The sequence below is a fragment of the Siphateles boraxobius genome, unplaced genomic scaffold (genome assembly GCF_051911475.1).
Source record: "Siphateles boraxobius isolate OS27281-9 unplaced genomic scaffold, OSU_SipBor_1 229, whole genome shotgun sequence".
NCBI classification, from domain to species: Eukaryota; Metazoa; Chordata; class Actinopteri; order Cypriniformes; family Leuciscidae; genus Siphateles; species Siphateles boraxobius.
In genome coordinates, this window is record NW_027508843.1 from 417,501 (window position 1) to 430,379 (window position 12,879).

The window sequence follows — 12,879 nt, forward strand, 5'->3', positions numbered from 1 at the left end:
GAATCATTTTACAGCCAATGTCTAGTACAGTATAAATAGAGGGTGCAGATACAGTGAAATTTAACAATTAGCTTTAAGAGAAGTTTATTTTCAATAATACCGGTACTGTAAAGACATCATAGAGTAGATCAAAAGCACTAGAAAAGAAAAGCTGAAATACCAAAGAATTGAACATGAACTTGGTTTGCAATACAAGGTCTGTGAGGAAGTTCTTGAGGGCAAGAAATACCGCCAACATCTCCAGGCGGTTGATGTGCCAGGAGAGATGATGGTCCCTTGTCGAGTGTCCTTCCAGGATCGCTCCCCAGCCCGTGAGAGAGGCATCTGTCATTAGCCTCTTACGACAAGAACATCACACGTTAGCATCGCTGCGTGACCCTGATCATGCGAAAGGAGAAAACCCTTTGGTCCTGAGCCACCACTGCAGTGGTCTCATGTACAACAGGCCAAAAGGTTTCACGTTGGACGCTGCTGCCAACAGACCCAACCGTCTCTGAAACTGTTTGACGGTGAGTGACTGGCCTAGCTTTATTCTTTCGACAGCTGACAGGATAGACTCTATGGCGGTTATAGGAATGCCTACATCAACATAGCCTAAAGAAGAAAATGTCCTCCGTCGATGTTAAAAATGGTCCCAGTTTCAGCAGAAGTTGTCGACGGCGAGCCCGAAGGTGGTCCTCTCAAGTGGAGATAGCACACTCTTTTTGGCATTTAACTGTAACCCCAACTCTCTCATGCGGGGAGAGCGACATCTCGATGCCGAACCGCGAACTGATGTGACTGATCCAGAATCAGTCATTGATGAATACTGTGCAGACGCAGTGGCGCCAGAGCTGCATCTACGCATTTCGTGAAAGTGCGGGAGACAGTGCTAGACCGAACGGAAGAACTCAATATAGGTATGATTTGCCTCCGAAAGCGAACCTCAGGAACTTCCTGTGATATGGAAGGATGGAAATGTGGAAGTATGCGTCTTTGAGATCTATCGTGACAAACCAGTCCTCGGATCTCTTCTGTGGCACGATTTGTCTCAGTGTTAACATTTTCAACTTTAACTGCATGACTGATTCGTTCAGAACTCTCAGATCCAAAAAGGGACGCAAAACCACATCCTCATTTGGAACGATGAAATACAGACTGTAAAACCGGGTTTTCCTGCTGGAGGGAGGTACATGTTCTATGGATCCTTTCTTTTTCACTTCTTGTTCCATTACCAGAACCTGCTCGGGGCCCACCACGGTGGATAGGACCCCCACAAAACAAGGCGGGTGAGACCCGAACTGTATTTGGTAACCCAGTTCTATGGTCTGCAGGACCCAACGAGAAATATTTGGCAGTGGCTTCCACGCTATCAAAAATTCTACTAGAGGTACCAGCCTCTCGAGACTGGCTTCTGGATTTTGTTGTTGTTGTGCAATCAGCCCGTATAATGAGGTGTTGACATCTTTACTTTGGGAGGGTCTGCCCTCGTTGGCCTGACCCCTCGGACGCCAGGACCTTTTCCCCCTAGCCTTCTTGGTAATAATGACGGTCCTCAGATCCGTCTTACCCCTCGAAGGCTATGGTTGAGAGCGCTTTCCCTGTCCCCAGTCTTTCTGTGGGGGAGCATGGGAAGCTACGCTCTGTTTCTGTGTGGCGCGTGTGAGGAGCTGGCTTTAGATGATTGGGGCCCCGGAGACATGAGAGCGACGGGGGAGGAGCTTCTGGAAAGCGGCCGCCTGTTTGGCTGACTCCTGAAACCTATCGACGACTGAGTTAACAGCGTCGCCGAAGAGGCCAGAAGGTGACAGAGGTGCATCCATTAAAAAGTTTTTATCTTTCTCTTCTATATAACTGAGATTGAGCCAGAGATGTCTCTCAGTGGCCACCAGGGCTGCCATAGAACGGCCGATGATTTTAGCCGTCTCCTTGGCGGCCCTGAGAGACAAATCTGTGGTTCGCAAACCGCATTCGGGCCAATACCCCCGCCCTCATCAAGGTCTCCTAACAACTCAGCCTGGTAAGCCTGCAGTAGTGACATAGTGTGTAAGAATGCTGCAGCCTGACCAGCGGATGAATAAGCCTTAAGGCCATTGCACACTTAGTCCGAAATTTTCGCCTGCGATTTTTCGTGTTCGTCAGCCTAAAAATTTGTCACGCACAGAAACCTTGCACACTGAGTCCGATGCGTATTTATTAAACCTTTGCGGATTGGGTTTAATAAATATGAAATAAAAATACAAAATGGATTTGTCAAGCAGTGAGGGTGATTTTGTTGCCCTCTCTCTTCTTAAAAAGAGAAAAAGAAAGAGGAAATATTGGGTCCATCCAATCCTGAGATGCTCCTTATCAAGGAGTTGCGAAATTATCAGAAGTGATTCAAAATTTACCTCAGAATGTCATTGGAAAAGCTTGATGCCTTGCTAGTTATCCTGGAGCTGTCACGGTTCATCAGTCCGGGTGTTCGTTCTGAGTTTCTGTTGGTGTGTTTGTAGGCGTGGGTTTGTGGGTGTGTACTACCCGTTTGTTGTTTAGCACCAGCTGATCACTTATCAGCCTTCAGCTGCAGCTTATCATTATGCTTGTTAGCTGTCTTTATATCGCTGGAGTTGTTTGTGCTTGGTGTCGGTTCGTCACTCTGGTTTGTGTCTCTCTCACAGTTCCTGTGTCCTAGTCTCCTTGCGGAGTTTATTTCTTTGTTTCCTGTGCATCCAGCCCTTTGGAAGAGTCCATTCACCTGCCTTCGAGCTAGCCTTCTCTGGGGATTCCCCTTCTCACGTCTCTGGTCGGAGTGTTGTCTTCCAGGTCGCCCGTCTGCTAAACGTGGTATTTTGAGAACTCTCCTTTTCTGTCTGTCAACATTAAACTGCTTAACTTGCATTTGGATCTACGACTCATCCTTGTGACAGGAGCCACATATTAAAAAGAAGACCACGATAGTTTATATTTTAAATACTTAGTTTAGATACTTTATATTCAGTGTCTTTGTAATTTTGTTTTTCTTACAGTACTTTTTGCTGCGAGATGAAGTGTATCAACTTGTCAGACGCCATTCTGGATTATGTCGTTCATTTGTACGGTGACTCTGAATGTCAGGATAAATGTGTCAGAGGATTCAATCACAAGTAAAAAGGTAAGTTTATTGAAGCTTGGTAGAAGATGAGATGATGATTCAGCAGGAAGGCACTTGGCAGCACAGGAAAGCTGTGGACAGAACCGATCTCAGTGGAGATGATAATGATGATGATGAACAGTCCGTGAAAACCAGGAATGGATCGGAGACAGGAGAACCGGAAGTAGATGATGTAATGGGCAGCAGTGCAGGAACGAGCGAACAACACACAGGAACTGGAGACAGGCAGGGTCACGGGGAACATCTAACAACTCTCTGACAAAGATAGGGTGAAAACAGAGGGACTAAATAATGTTCACTGATCAGCTGCAGCTGGAGGGGATCAGTGGGAGTGATCAGCGAATCCGCCCACATGCATACACACACACACAAGACGCAGCCCGTGCTTTCAAACCCTGAGAGAAGGCACTGGATCTATCCGGTGAGGGCAGAAATAAGGCTGGGCTCGTCTCTAACCCCACTAATAGATCCATTTTCGGACCCCAAGACTGTGATCGCCCCGACTGTGATCGCTGTCGTGCCTCGGCAGCAGCGGGACCCGAGCCCTGGGGAACGCGAGCCTGAGCGTCATTGCTAAAGAACGCCAGGCGGGTTCGTGACGTCACCTGCCTCTGACGTTCCGCCACTCCATTGGACTGATTTCACATGTGCTTCAAGACGTCATCACGGAAAGGCCCTTCCCTTGAAAGGGAACTACTGGATTTAGTGTCACCACCTTTCACCCCACTAGCGACGGACCTGTGTGTGTTTGTGTGTGTGTGTGTGTGTGTGTGTGTGTGTGTGTGTGTGTGTGTGTGTGTGTGTGTGTGTGTGTGTGTGTGAGAGAGAGTGAGTATGTCTGTGTATGTGAGAGAGAGAGAGAGTGTGTGTGTGTGTGTGTGTGTGTGTGTGTGTGTGTGTGTGTGTGTATGTGTGTGAGTGAGTGTGCGTATGAGTGTGTGAGAGAGAGAGAGAGAGTGTGTGTGTGTGTGTGTGTGTGTGTGTGTGTGTGTGTGTGTGTGTGTGTGTGTGTGTGTGTGTGATTGTGTGTGTGTGTGTGTGTGTGTGTGAGTGTGTGTGTGTGTGTGTGTGTGAGTGAGTGTGCGTATGAGTGTGTGAGAGAGAGAGAGTGTGTGTGTGTGAGTGTGTGTGTGTGTGTGTGAGAGAGAGAGAGAGTGTGTGTGTGTGTGTGTGTGTGTGTGTGTGTGTGTGTGTGTGTGTGTGTGTGTGTGTGTGTGTGTGTGTGTGTGTGTGTGATTGTGTGTGTGTGTGTGTGTGTGTGAATTATGAAAGCGTTGAAGGTGAATTCAGTGTTATGGTACCTTTTGATGAGTCAGAGGAATCAGAGTTTGTTTCTGTTTCCGTTCATCTGTGTTGTGATGGTTATTATTCTCACATGTTCACAGACGTGATTTCATTGAAGCATCGAGAAACATGTCAAACATCATAGAGACACACAATATATAGAAAATATATAATTACAGAAATTAATTATTTGATAGATTATAAAATTATCTATTTTATAGACTATAGATGTGTATAGTTATAAATGCTGAAGAATGTGTTTTGCCCTCTAAACTCATTAACCTGTATTTTATGTTAACTGCAGTTCGCTGAAGAAAGTTTTTTACGAATTAGATATTGAATCAGTGAAATAAATGAATGAAAGTTTGTTTATCTAATCCTGCAGGTGAAACACTGTATACAAGGATCACTCCAGTAACAATTCCTCTGCCGTTTCTCAATCCCATCCTAATTAGACAATTTTCCTGGTTTCTTCAGCAATAGTCAGCTTTAGATTTCTTATGAAAATTTAGTCTTTAAAATATTGTAATACACTGTAATATTACACTTCATAGTAAAATTATAAATCTATGACAGTGTAGCGAAGAAAGATGAGAAAGAAACACTCATAAATGTTCATTGATATTTTACCTTCAAAATTAGCTTCTGAATGAACTTCTAGAAACAGCAGTTAACTGATGTATGAATAATGTTTGCATCTTACTTTTATGTAATATTATTTAAAATCAAACTCAAAATATAATGATTTAAAAATATGTAATCATTACAATAACACTTAAGTCAAGTAATTAGCTATCTTGAGGTAATCAATGTTTAACAGCTGCGTATCGATTCAGAAATTCAATAGTTCTGTGCTGATTATGAAATACTGAGAAGAATAGAAAAGATTGAGATAATATACAATGTATTCTATAGTTGATGATATATTTTCCTACTGATGCTTTATACAGAGATACATCTCTCTGTTTCTTTGTATACTGTATTTGTTTTTCAAAATGCTGTACAACATCATCAAGACTAAAACAAACAATATAAAGGGAACAACACAAAATGTACAACACAATCACAAACAATGCACAATAAAACAATATCACTACACCTGCTTATGGCTGCTGTATGTGCAGCGACAAATACATGAGCCTTTAAGAAGCAATTTAAGACCATAATCCTGTCCGAGTTATGTTCATTTATGTTTAGTTGTGTTCAGTGGTTAAAGTGGGATTTGGCAGGTGGGGGAACCCTTAAACTTTGTGGTGCAACAGGGAAAAATGACTTACCATAGGACAACATATTGAGTATCATGGTATAGCAATACTTTTGGGGACAAGAGTGTCACTGTTGCACCAAGTATCACAATAATTATTTACTTGATATTTTAATGGTTTTATTTTGGTCCATCTACATCTACACTGATATGATGACGATACTATGTTAAAATTGCTGAACACCACACTATGGACAGGTCAGGTTTATACTTGCCACCGATTACCATGTAACTCGGTGTCACCTGCCTCACGCAGAGAATGCAATCTCACTCTGGCAACTCCTGCGACGGCGCTGGTCCCATACTGTATCGGCTCTGCCGCTCCGTTGGATCAATCAGCGCCGTGGAGAAGGGGGGACCCGCTACTTGGGCAACAGCTTGTCTTCCATATTACCCTGCGCTGGCTTGCGCAGATGGTTGCGCTGGCTTGGAGATGGTTGAACCAGATGACAAGGGATCAGAACGCCTGCTGACTCTCCGCCTCCATACCTCTGAGGGACCAGTTACACTCATCAGCGCCTAGGCCCCAACCTTGACCTCCACACCTGAGGCAAAAGACGAGTTCTACACCAACCTGAATGACACCATCAAGAACATCCACAGCACCTAACACCTCGTCCTCCTTGGCGACTTCAACGCCAGAGTAGGTGCAGACCATCACTCTTGGCCTTCCTGCTTGGGTTCATTTGGAGTTGGCAGGATTAATGAAAACGGGCAGTGCCTGTTGGAGCTTTGCTCTTATCATGGCCTCTTCGTGACCAACTCCTATTTCCAGACGTAGCCACAACACAGAGTGTCATGGCGCTACCCTCTATCCAAGCACTGGCACCAGCTCGACATGGTCATCGTTAGATGTACAAGCCTCAAGCATGTGCTTCTCGCCTGCTCATACTACAGTGCTGACTGTGACTCCGATGCCAACTACAGGAAATGTGTAGGGAACAGCAGAAGCCCCTCTATGTCGGCTTCATAGACTTGACCAAGGCCTTCGAACTGGTTAGACGGGATGGCCTCTTCAAAATCCTCCTGAAGATCGGATGACCCTTGAAGCTTCACAGCATGATCAGATCTTTTCACAACGGTATGAATGCAACCATCTAGTACGATGGCAGCGTGTCTGAACCATTTGACATCAAAAGCGGCGTGAAGCAAGGTTGTGTCCTTGCTCCAACCCTCTTCGGAATCCTCTTCTCCCTTCTTCTCAAACATGCTTTTGGGAAAGGGGTGTACATGCACACAAGATCAGACGGCAGACTCTACAACATCACAAGACTCAGAGCAAAAATCAAAGTGCGTGAGATCATCATTAGAGAGATGCTTTTTGCCGATGACGCAGCAGCCACCTCTCACACTGAACAAGATCTACAGTGTCTGATGGACATATTCTCCCAGACCAGCAAAGACTTTGGTCTAACCATCAGCCTGAAGAAGACCAACATGCTGGGCCAAGATGACACACCACCTGTCATTACCATCAACAATTATGATCTTGAAGCTGAACAGTTACCATATGTGATGTCTCCACCGCATCCTTTCATCAGCGGGAACGACAAAGTGCCCAACGCCCAGGTTCTTGCCTGTGCCGGCTCCCCACCATGTACACACTGCTAAGACAACGCAGACTGTGCTGGCTTGTCCACGTTCGCTGTATAGAAGACGGGCGGATCCCCAAGGACATCCTCTATGGTGAACTCGCATCCGGCAAAAGACCCCAAGGTCGACCCCAGTTGAGATATAAAGATGTCTGCAAGCGTGGCATGAAAGCCCTGGACATCAACACAGAGATCTGGGAGGACATTGCAGCTAACCGCAGCAGCTAGCGCTACTTGCTCAAGAGACAGCTAAATACAAGCGAGGAGAAGATCTTGAAAATAGCCAGGAGAGCCAGGCAGAGGAGAGCCAGGCAGATGGCACGCACACATGGACATCCACCCACGACCAACTACATCTGCACTTTGTGCATCAGAGACTGTCACTCCCGCATCGGTCTTACCAGCCACCGACGATGCTGTTTTAGTCGCAGCACCACAAACTCTTAGGGCGCAATATCCATGGTCGACAAACGACCCAAGGAGACCTACTACTACTACAATATGGAACACAAGCATGGAAAATTTGGATGTCTCTGACCTACATCTGTGCAATTTAAGACTTTTGAAGGCCAAAAAAATGGATAAGTAGCTTTAAAACCATGTCAGTGGGCATTAGATTATTCGTCAATACCTGCTCTCTCCTCATCTCCATCTTTCTTTTTCTCTCAGTCTCCTTATCCTGCCCTATTTCTTCCTCTCCTAAAGCTTAACTTTGACTGATAGTGTCAGTGAAGAAAGTAAACATAGGCTCAACTGATATTTATGTTTTATGAATCATGTTCTGAGACAATTTAATTTACTCAAGGCTACCAGGAAAGCTGTAGCCTACGTCAGTATTGCCAATAGGACCCTTCTACAAGCTTTGGAATTTGAAGACGTCTGTTTTTAAATGCTAAAAGTGGGCTAATATTAAATTATACAAATCATAGGCTACGTTTACCGCAGTTGGTGGAATTGGCAGACGTTCCCTATCATGCACTGTGGGAACGTGTCAAGCAATCTCAGGCACAAATATGCAGCATTAACGCACGTATGTGATTTTGAATTAATATTTCTTGTCGATATACAATGGTTAAATAATGTTAAAACTAATCCTGCTATTGATATCTTTGTAAGTCTGCCGACCCTATAGAACAGTGGCAAGGGAAAACAGATTAGAAATATCGAATAGATATATAAATATCGAGAGCAGAATATCAAATCTAAAACTAACTTTACTGCGCTCAACCACCGTGAGTCCATTTCACACATTTCTAATCGCTGTCATTCAGGGGGAGGAGAGGAAGGACTTTGTCTACATGTGTGAACCGGCGTAGATGTCCTATAATCAGACAGGAGAACCGTGACTGGGAAAATAACGTCGGGAAGCGTGTTTGTGAAGGCGGGGACTGGAGGTGATATTACGTTTTGATTTGACACGGAAGGTCTGTGGAGGAGACATCATCTTTCATGGCACATGAACTGACTGGAGATGATGGCGGTCTTCAATGCGTTGAGACATTTCCTCCCAGACCTGAGAGGCCATCATGTGCTTGTCCAGTCAGACAGCACATCAGTGGTCTCATACATAAATCACCAGGGGGGTCTGCGATCGCTTCCACTATGCTAAGATTCTCTTGTGGTCCCTAGGGAAGCTGCTTTCCCCGAGAGCAGTTTATTCCCGGGGCATCAGAATGTAGGAGCAGACATCCTGTCGAGGCAGGGGCTGAGGCTGAGGCCCGGGGAATGGAAACTTCACCCTGAGGTGGTGAAATATATACGGGAGGTATTTCAGCCAAGCGGAAGTGGATCTCTTGCGTCTCAGGATACAACGCACTGTCTAATTTTGTTCTCCCTCGCACACCCAGCGCCCTTGGGGCTGGATGTTGTGGGATAGACTTGGCCGAGGCTACCTCTGTACGTTCTTTCCCAATTACTCTGCTCCCAGGAGCTCTGGAAAAGGTCCGCCAGGACGGAATAAGTCTACTTCTAGTAGCGCCGTAGTGGCCGAGCCGACTGGTTCTCGGACCTGGTGTCCCTCCTCGACAGCTCTCTGATTCTGGTCAGGAGGAGCCTTCGGTCTCAAGTGGGAGGGATGACCCTTCACCCCAGCCCAGAGATATGTAACCTGTGGGTTTTCCCTTCGAGGGGGCACAACTCATAGACTTTGGTCTCTCAACCAAGGTTGAGGAGACCATACTTCACTCCAGAGCTCCCTCCACAAGGAAACTGTATGTGTTGAAGTGATGGGTTTTCACTTCATATTGCGGATCTCGGACATTTAAATGTCTGATTGGAACAGAGCTGGAGATACTGTGGGTTTGTTTATCCGCAAGGTTATCCCCTTCCACACTGAAGGTGTACGTGGCGGCCTTAACTGCCTACCATGTCCCCTTTGGGTGGTGTATCTCCGGGGGGAAACCCATTTGTGCATGTTTCCTCCGTGGTGTTTGTAGGCCAGGACAGAGCCTTATTGTGTAAGGAGGTTTCGTGGCAGCCTGGTCCTCTCTGCTCACAATTGTAAGGTTTTACAACTTTAGACCTGGGCGATGCCCCAGGTACACAGGTGCCCTTGTCTTAGTTGTGCTCTCAGTATTCACAAAGACAGGCTCTTGTTCGTATGGGGTTCGGACATTCTCGTTCCCAAAGCGTCATCGACGCAGCGTGTGTTCCCTCGAAAAGGAACGTCTCAGGTTACCACTGTACGCTACGACCCTAGTTCCCTGAAAAGGGTTCGAGACGCTTTGCCATAATTAGCTGCATTCCTGTGATCGACTTGCTTTGGCTAAATCAAAGCTGACGCCGGTCAGACCGGATGTGCTTTTATCCTTTCCTGGTCATGACGTCACCCGCCCGTGATGTTCACTCTCACCATTGGACTAGTTGACAAAAGTGCTTCAGACGCAATCTCGCAGGGGCGTTTCCAAAGCGGCATCGACGCAGTGTCTCGTTCCCTACTCAGATAACTAGGGTTACAGTCTTAACCTGAGACTTTATGTTCATTTATGATCAGTCATGTTCAGTTATGTTCATTTATGTTCATTTATGTTCAGTTATGTTCATTCATGTTCATTTATGTTCAGTTATGTTCATTCATGTTCAGTTATGTTCAGTTGTGTTCATTTATGTTCAGTTATGTTCAGTTGTGTTCTTTTATGTTGATTTATGTTAATTTATGTTCAGTTAAGTTAGTCTCATTGTGTTTTGGTTTCATTTTCATTTGCCTGTGTTCTCGTTCATTGTTCGTTTCTATGGTTCCTGATGTTATGCAACTGTTTCTAGTTTTATTAATTGTCTGTGTATTTAAGCCACTAGTTCCCTTTGTTCAGTGCCGTCTTTCAATTATGTGGTTGCGTTCGAGTGTTTTTCCTATATTGTTATATTGTTATATTTCCTATATCGAGTTATATTGTGAATAAAGTGTTTTTCTGTTAGTTTCTCCATTGTTGTGCATTTAAGCCGTGACACACAGATGTTATAACTGTGTGACAAATTAATGTTTAAAAGTACAAATATTGTACAATGTCCCTCAGTTAATATGAGACCATAAATCATTATGCATGATAATTATAAAGGAATTAGTCCAACATGACATGTCAAATCATTATTATTTATTTTTTGAACTGTCCATTTATTAAACTATTGTCTATAGCCAGCCTACAAACGCTTTGGCTGTGGAAATGCAATGTTATTTGTCATGCCAATAAAGCCCACTAAACCTGATAAGAGAAAGACAGAGCGAGGGTTAGAAGAGCGAAGCGCAGTGAATGACGGGCAGTTCGGGAGATAGGGTTGTTAGTTTATGTAGGCAGCGGTCTGAGTTGACTTGAAAATTTTGATCACTTTAATTCAGTAAATCCAGCACAGGCTCTCTCCCTGTCCAGTGTTTTTATCAAGGTCTTGTGTGCCTGTATTGATTTTTTATTTTCTGCCCAGGATAGAAGACAGAGAGGCCGTGAATGAGGAACTTTCCTTAGATTGCTGCTATTCTCCAGTTTATTGCATCCTGTCACTGGTAGTTTCAGCTGATGTCCAGTAAACCAGTGCTGATCAGGCCAGTAAAAGAGCTGCCTAACAGTGGACGAGAGAGAGAGAGAGAGAGAGAGAGAGAGAGAGAGAGAGAGAGAGAGAGAGAGAGAGAGAGAGAGAGAGAGAGAGAGTGAGATGCCATCGCTCCTAATCTTTAATTGCTAGGTGTGTAACAATATATATCGTGTCAAAATATATTGCAATACAAAAATGCAACATGTATTGTGTATAGTTAACCCAAAATAAAATTTCTGTGTGAGGAAAAAATTTAAGTTTTCAGAGTTTTAGTGTCAGAACTACATTAAACTACTATACAATGTTGAATATAATGTGTAATAATGCAATGGGGGAATATTTGTAGGTCCTGATAATGTCATTTGTCTTGTTTCCAGTAAAAAGTGGCTGACATTATTGTGAAAGAGCGCAAACATGTTCGTCTAAAATAATTTCAGCTTCAGAATCATGAATATTTTTATTTTATAACAGTCTCTATTGTCCTGTGCTTTGGGTTTCCAGCACCAAGTCCATCCTATTCATTTAATCACACAATGTAAAACCAAATTAAGCATTTTATTTAACAGTACATTCTTTGAGTATTGCAGTAATATCGTATCGGGAGTTCAGCATTGTGATATGTATCGAATCGTGACATGAGGGTATATACACCCCTATTCATTTCTTACTTTTTTATCACAGTTTTATTTATATACAACAAATATCAAAGGGATTCTATAATGAAAAAGTCAAATAGTTTTACAATAACATGAACTGCAATTTTGCACATTTAAAAAAAAAAGTGAACAAATGAAAACTAGAAAACAACAAATTCACTCTAATATGAACCAACACGCACTGTTCTGCTAGTTACAACTTCAGAACGTAAATATTTAGCAAGAGGCTTTACAGTTGCACTTGAGAATTGGACGTTTAAAGGGATGTTTGATTGTGTTGTGTGCTTTAATGGTTTTGATTGGAAGCATGTGATAGCGGGGAGATGGAGAGGGGGAGGGAGATGAGCACTAGAGGGAGGAGAGAAAGGTTACAACAGTCTGATAAAAGATGTCTCCAAAACACTAATTAAAATTGACTACCCCCACAAACGCAGCACAACATGTTATCTCTGGCTAATTCATTTAGAGCCACTATCTCAGTGTGAGCATTTACCTTTAATCGCTAGTGCTTTAGTGCTCAAAAATACTCTCTGCTTTTATTTCATTTTCCACACTTTACCTCTCGTTGTCTCTTAGACCTCAGAATGACAATAGTTTTGCTTCACTCTGTCTCTTCAAAAGAGGATGCCAATCGAATCAAATCAGCTAATGTTTTCATTCCTGAATCGCTCTCCATGCCACGTCTAGGATGTTTGGAAAATGCACCGTGGCTCATATAAAGCAACATTTCTAATCATTAGCGCTAGACACGAGCAGCAGCTCCCACAGGGCAATTTGAGGGAATGTGCAAATGTCTCTGAAAATTAAAACACTAAAAAAAAGCAGCATATATTTCTGATATTGGGCTTTCAAAAATGAGAATTTTATTCACAGGAAACCAGAGGAAAACTGTGTAGTTACTGCTGCTCTCATGAACAAACAAGCATGCAGGAGAGCAACGGCTCAATT